Source organism: Spea bombifrons, chromosome 4, assembly GCF_027358695.1.
Source record: "Spea bombifrons isolate aSpeBom1 chromosome 4, aSpeBom1.2.pri, whole genome shotgun sequence".
Lineage (NCBI taxonomy): Eukaryota > Metazoa > Chordata > Amphibia > Anura > Pelobatidae > Spea > Spea bombifrons.
Window position 1 is genome coordinate 14177840 of NC_071090.1, and position 7669 is coordinate 14185508.

Below are 7669 nucleotides of genomic sequence, written 5' to 3' on the forward strand. Positions count from 1 at the left end.
AGGATTCCTGTGGGCTACCTGGGCTTCTCCAGTTGTATGACTCTTCCAGTACAGATGAAGGCAAGCTCCCTTGAGCGTGATGTATTTGCCTCTGCATTCCTGATAGTTTTGTGGCCTTGTCTCCTTCCGCAAGGTTGCATTTTTTCGGGTGGTAGACCCTTGGATGGGCTGACTCATAAGGAAAAGGTTTGTTAGGAAAGATCCGATAGACTTCAAGCAAACGCATGAGAATAAATCCAGGTTACATTACATTACATTTATTTACAAAGCGCCGGCTGATTCTGCAGCGCCGTAACATTCATTAGAACACTTTATAAACGCATACAATAACAAACTGGTGCAAAGGTGAAGAGGGCCCTGCTCTTGCGAGCTTACACTCTAGTCGGTGGCTGAGGGGAGTGAGATAATAGGAGAGGACTGCTTGGATGGGGATGAGTTGATCTGGTTGGGATGATGTGTTGAAGCTGGCTGTTCAGATGGCTTGATTAGGATGATAGTTGGGAGTAGAGGACTGCACTGGGAGACGGGTCCCGGTAATCCCGTGCAGTCCCGCAAGGATGCCTTCTCGCTGCTCCATTACAGTGTCTCCTATCTTGCTCTGCCCATGAACAAGGCGGAGTCACGTGATGTGATGTCACTTCCTGTGACTCCGATTTGCTCCTGGGCTGAGCAAGAGAAGAGATGCTGTGAGGGAACAACTCGAGGGCAGCCTTGCGGGACTGCACGGGAAATCAGGTAAGGAGGCGGCGGGAGCGGAACACCCACATTGCGGGAGCGGGATTCAAAAAGCAGTCCCGCGCAGGGCTCTAGTTGGGAGCACTGTAAAGGAGTGTTGTACGCTTCCCTGAAAAAGTGGGTTTTAAGAGAGGTTTTGAAAGTCGCGTACGAGGCAGAAAGTCTGACGGAACAGGGAAGGGAATTCCACAGGAGGGGAGTGGCACGGGTGAAATCCTGAATATGGGAGTGGGAAGAGGTAATAGTAGAAGAAAGCCGCAGGTCGTGAGAGGAGCGAAGAGGGCGGGTAGGGGTTCAAATAAACAGGGACCTGTTAGTGTGTAGATTCTACAGAGACGAGCCATACAGGCACAGGTGGTGGCTCTTTAAAACTAAGGCAAGAGAGGATCGATTGGCACCCTCTTAGTCCTGAAGCCAGGCCTTCTGTGGGAGCAGATTACTTTCTTACCCAGGCTGCAAGTCTGTCACCACAGATCATTAGGTGTTTGGTTTTGTTCAACATGGTTCAATTTATCCTACCATTAAGATTCCAGAAGAAAACATGCATTTGCAAAATCCCAGGAATTATCTGGCCACTCTAGATCTGGAAGATGCTTATATCTGTATAGCAATATCCTCCAACAATCAAAAACGTTTGCCTGTGGCTCTGGCAAGCTGTTCATATTAAGTTTTAAGCCCTTTTTGTTTACCATATGCCCCCAAAGTTTGTTAAAAATTGTGGTTGTGGCTCATCTGAGATTTTTTTTTTTCTTTCTATCTTATAGCAGCTTACTCCTCTGGTGCACTACGCTGTCAAGTCACCAGAGCTATTCAGATTTTAAAAGACCTTAGATGCTTGCCTTCTTGGGGGCAGTAGTAAATACAACTCTGCAAAAATCCTTTCTTCTGCCAGAGATTGTCCAACTTTTTTCAGTCAAGGAACTACTGAGACATTCTTCGTGTTCCCTCAGGCACATAAGGGTGCAAGAACTGATGTCGCCATCCAATATGTCTGTCCTTTGGGCTTTGTCCTCTGCAAGTCTCTACCCAGAATATGGGATGTTTCTAGAACGGTTAGTCTTCCTGTTCATGTAAGATCTTCAATTTTCATCACGTAGCCAGAGGGTTTTCCTTGCCATTGCCATTCCTGGGAGATAGCTCCGCCTATCAGGCAGGGCAGGAACAAATAAAAGGTTAAACCTCCTCAGTGTTTGTTCCTGCCTACTCCGGTAGGCCCTATCCTCGTCAAACTTTTTTGGTTTTGTTTTTAGGCTCTTGGGCAGCATGGATTCATTACCCTCTACATGCTCCAGAGGACCATAGATGTTTGGGGACATGGTTTGTGCCCTTGTTGGGCTATTCTACCGTGTCCCTGGGGGGTATACACACCAATGGGTGCACCTCCCTGTACCTGCAGTCCCAGTGAAGTGGCCGCAGTGTCTTGTGAGGCAACACTCAAGCACATCCGGTGGAGCCGGCCGGCCGCTGCTTCAGCGCCTCTGTCCACCCTTCAGGTTGAGTGTACCTCGATGTTACGCTCTAGCTACTCTATGCCTGGGCAGAGCTTTTTTCTCTATAGCCCCTATTTAACCCCTTAATAACAAGACTCTTACTCGTAGTACACTTTTGGACAAAGGCTCTTTTAACATTTTCCTAGTATTGCTGTTTAGCTATAAATTTCTCATTTTGTGCATCCACACACACTATATATTGTTTGTTTGTTTTTTCAGGACAAGCAGGGCTTTCCTTAGATACCATTGTTTTTATCATATCTGTTTTACTATAAAAAAATATAAAATATGGCGATTTTTTTTGTAAAAAAGGACTTTTTCTCACTTTTATTTGAAAAATCCTTTACTCATCTGCAAACCCTAATGAAAAAAACTGCTGAATAGATTCTACTATTTGTCCTGAGTTAAGAAATACCCAATGTTTTTATGTTTTGTTTTTTTTTTTGCACGTTATGGGGCAATAAGTGTAAGTAGTGTTTTGCTATCTTAAAACCATTTTTTTCCCAAATCTGGTCATTCTGCCTCATGTGGTATTTGGGACATCTTCAAAGCCAGCCAATGCAATTTCCCCCATCAAACCATATATTGTTTCAAACTAGACACCCAGGGTATTTCAGATGCTGGTATTTTAACCCTTTCCATGCACTAATTCTACCCCCAGCCTTTGTCAAACTTTATGGTAGTACAATTTTTTTTTTGTTTTTTCCCAAACACATTGTACTTCAGGTATGAATTTACCACTCCTGGTATATGCCACTGTCACACCCCAATATGTGTTCAGCAACATCTCCAGGGCACAGTGATACCCCACATGCATGGGTGTATTGGGTTGTTTGTGGACTAAAAGGCCACATTTGGGAGGTGTGCATTTTTCAAATTGGAATTTTGACATGTTGAAAATTCTGCCCCATATCCTATTTGGGAGATCTTTGAAGCCAGACAATTCAATTTACCCCATCAAACTTTATGGTAGTATTTCTTTTCACACGCATTGTACTTTAGGTATGAATTTACCGCTCCTGGTATATGTCTGTGCCCATGTCCCATATTTGGGACATTTTTGAAGCCAGCCAATTAAATTTACCCCATCAAATCATAATTTTCTTTGTAAAACTAGGCACCCTACGGGCATTTAAAATGCCAATATTTTAACTTTCAATGAGAATTTTTTTTGTATAAATATATATATTTTGACTTTTTTGGTGACAGTGTTTTTTTTTTTTTCATTTTACTAAAGGCGATTGTTTCCTAAGCTCTGTTTTAGACCAGTCTTTTTTGGGGGGAGGCTTTACTCCCATGATCCACAGCCAGCCTCACTTGTGAGGCTTCCGTGGATGCTGCTAAGCCTCCGATCGCAGCGATGCAGGTATTTAACAGCAGCCCGTACAGGCTTTATCTTGAAGGGTGAAGGCGTCATGCTGGCAAAATTGTTTGTTTTGTTTCTATGGCCTTTTTTTCTCTATGATTGCAGTAATTCCCTACCTGGACGGCTGGCTGGTGGTAGATCCTTCAGTATGTGTGCTTCATTCACGTCAGATGGCCTCCCATCAGAACAAAAAAAAAAGAAGTTGGCATAGTTTCCAAGAGGGTCTCTCCAGACCCTCCTGAGAACTCTGGCTTCCCCTGCAGGTACTGCATTCAACCGTGCATGTCAATGGAGCCCAGCTTTCATATCACAATGTAAAAAAAATCATAATAATAATAAAAAATAGTTTAAAAAAAAAATGTAAAAAATGGTAATGGCAGGATGACCACGTCCAATTTGAAAAATGGCTACCCGAAATAGCACTTGGGGGAAGAATTACCAGATTTGGAAAAAAATGGCTTGTACCTATTGCCCCATAACGTGCAGAAAAAAGCAAAAAAAAAACAACATAAAAACACTGGGTATTTCTAAACTCAGGACAAATACTAGAATCTATTTAAATGATTGTTTGTGTCACGGAGCTGGATACTCCGACCGACTACCTCTGCTGACTTGTGCTCCCTTAGCCTGGGACAACACACTCTTTCCCGGCTTCCCAGTCACTAGCCGAGACTCAGTGTAGGGTAAAACCAAAATGAATGCTACTTTATTTTTCACACACATTTTTCACACATTGTGATACAAACCGCCCCCTTAATCTGCCTCCCAGAGAAAACAGGGGCAGTAAAGGGATTAACAATATAATAGGGTCCCAACCTCCACTATCTATGACTGGCCGTAATCAGTTCCAGGGATTGGCCAGGGTAAATGTCTGTAGTGGTGGAACTGGGGGGGGTGGACTTAAACAACATATTAGTACACCATGGGGTGGGTCTGATATAAATTAAAACAATGGGGGTTACTCCCTGGTTGCAGATCTTGGCTTTCTGCCAGAGATATTCCCCTCAGCAAATGATGAGATGATATCCAGCTGGGGACAGCCACAGAAGTCTTTACAAAGTTAGGGCCCATAGTCAATAGGGAGGAGGCTGGCTCTCAGGCCTCTCCAGGATCCCCAGTGATGGAAGGTTCCATCACATTTCTCCCCCTCCTGAATGGGACTGACCCCGGAGGAGACCCCAAATGGGTTGACTCCGTAGTCATTCAGTTAATTTGGCCCATCAATGCCCTCCCAAAACTGGTGCCCCAAACAATCTGCCCCTCCAAGAGGGCAGCTGCCCAGCATTTCTGGGGACCACAGGTGGCGACCACAGTCTCATCTACCTGTATGGGATACATGTCCCCCAGTGCTGGTTTTGTACCATCCTCTGGTGGAGGGACGTCTGGTAAGGGAGGGCAGAGGCCAGCTGCGCTCTGACCTGGAGAAAGTTCTTCTATAGGGTTTGCGGGGATCCCCAGTGCTGCTAGAGAGAGGCCGTCCTGCCTCTCTTCTGTTGGGGTGGTCTGAGCGGGCACTGCAGGAGCATCATGGTCAGACTCAGGAACAAGGGGGGGGTTGGGCAGAGATCAGCAGCACTCTGCCCTGATGCCAGCGCTTCTGCTGGGGGGTGGGGATCCTGGCCAACTGCCCAGCATTCCGGGGACCCAGGTGTGGAGACCGCAGTGCCATCCACTACCACAGTCTCTGGGGATGCCTGACTGGACCCTACAAGGTTGCTGTGGTCAGGCTAGGGAAACAGCGAAGGGAGCAGCCAGAGGCCAGCGGCACTCTTCCCAATTTGCAGCTCTTCTGTTGAGTGCTAGAGGAGACCACAGTCCCATCCACTACACGCAGAAAACTTTCTTCCTTTCTCTGGGAAGGAAAGTCCAGGTCAGCCCACAGCTCGGGCACGTATGGGATTTCCTCTGCCCTTCGCTCTTGGATGTCTTCCAATAATAATCCCGGGCCGCCGAAGCTATAGCCCTCTGTGGGACCTTTATCCTCCAGCCTCGGTCACAGCTGTGCTGCGTACCACCGAAGAGCCCGATATCCATAGTTCAACCTCAGCTCTGTCTGGACCAGCACCTCCAGCTCAGGCTCACATTCCTCTTTGGGCTGCTTCCCCAGGAACGGTATGAGCAACTTCCACTGGAGCCGGAACCTTTCCTCGAAGGTTTTGAGGCTTTTCTCCTTGTACTTAATTTCCAAGTGGAGAACCTCCCTCCAGAACTTCTGGCAGCTACAATTCCTCTGGATCAGCTCTGCATAGCTGACTTCCATTCCCTTTCTTGGAGATAGATCTTGGTGGAAAGGACTAGGGAGCAATCCCGCCCTTGCCACCAATGTCACGGAGCTGGATAGTCCAACCGACTACCTACGCTGACTTGTGCTCCCTTAGCCTGGGACAACACACTCTTTCTCGGTTTCCCAGTCACTATCCGAGACTCAGTGTAGGGTAAAACCAAAATGAATACTACTTTTTTTTTTTCACACACAGGGCTGGATATAGCCAGCAAATCACACATTCACATAAAACAAGATATTGGGTTACAAACTGCCCCCTTACTCTGCCTCCTAGAGACAACAGGAGGCAGTAACGGGATTAACAATACAATAGGGTCCCAACCTCCACTATCCATTACTGGCCGAAATTAGTTCCAGGGATTGGCCGGGTTAAATGCCTGTAGTGGTAGAAATGGGAGGGATAACTGACTTAAACAACATATTAGTACACCATGGGGTGGGAGGGGGTCTGATATTAAAGTAAAACAATGGCGGTCACTCCCTGATTGCAGATCCTGGCTGTCTACCAGAGATAATCCCAGCAAGTGATGAGATGATATCCTGCTGGGGATAGCCACAGAAGTCTTTACAAAGTCAGGGCCCATAGTCAATAGGAAGGAGTCTGGCTCTCAGGCCTCTCCAGTGGCTCCAGTGATGGAGGGTTCCATCACACCTAGCCAGTTTAAATTAGTTTAGAAAGGGCCCTTCCGACCTGGATCAGTGCAGTCCAGGTTAGAAGGGCCCTTTCTAAACAATTTTGAACCGGGACGAGGAGACAGTAAGAAGTAGTTCTGCCAGTGATTGGCACCCTTGGTAAATATGAGCACAGAGGGCTGTGAAAATTGTCTTTGTTGTTTAACCTTTTGATCTTCTCTTAAAAACAAATACACAAACATACTCTGCTCTCATGGATATCAAACAATTGCAAACACATAGGGCTGCAACAACTAATCGATAAAATCGATATTAATCGATAATGAAATTCGTTGCCAATTCAAACAAACGCTCTGAAAAATACCCCTCATTATATAATCCGTTTGAGTGACCCACAGCAGCAGCTCCTACTTACCAGTCCCTCCCTGTAATCACTGTGACAACTGGCCCCTTCCTTTCTTCTCCAGAACCACATGGCTGTGACACTCATCTAACTGTAAGTATAAAATTAATATTTGGGCTACTGAAAGTTAGGGGAGGTGGGGGTTAATTTAGGGGCAGTTATGGTTAATGGGGTGTTTAGGGTCAATTTAGGGGCAGTTATGGTTAATGGGGTGTTTAGGGGCAATTATGGTTAATGGGGTGTTTAGGGGCAGCTATGGTTAATGGGGTGTTTAGGGGCAGCTATGGTTAATGGGGTGTTTAGGGTTAATATAGGAGGAGCTGTGGTTAATGGGGTGTTTGGGGTTAATTTGAGGCAGTTGTGGTTAATGGTGTGTTTAGGGTTAATTTAGGGGCTGTTGTGGTTGACAGGGTCTTTAGGGTTAATTTAGGGGATGCTGTGGTTAATGGGGTGTTTAGGGTTAATTTAGGGGCAGTTATGGTTAATGGGGTGTTTAGGGTTAATTTAATGATGAGGACTGAGGGTTAATTTGATTAAATTAATAAAGTTAACTTAAGGTGCAGTTAGAGATAAAGGGGGGCCAAACTAAGGGGAATCTAAATCCTGGGGGCAGTGAAGATTAACCCAGTACTTATTTATAAAAGTATGGTGTCAGTGTGCTGTGAACGGGTCTGTGACTCTATGAGGGGACTATGAGATATCTGGGGGGGGGTATAAGGCATATCTGGGGAGGACGGAGTGACATATCTGGGGGTATA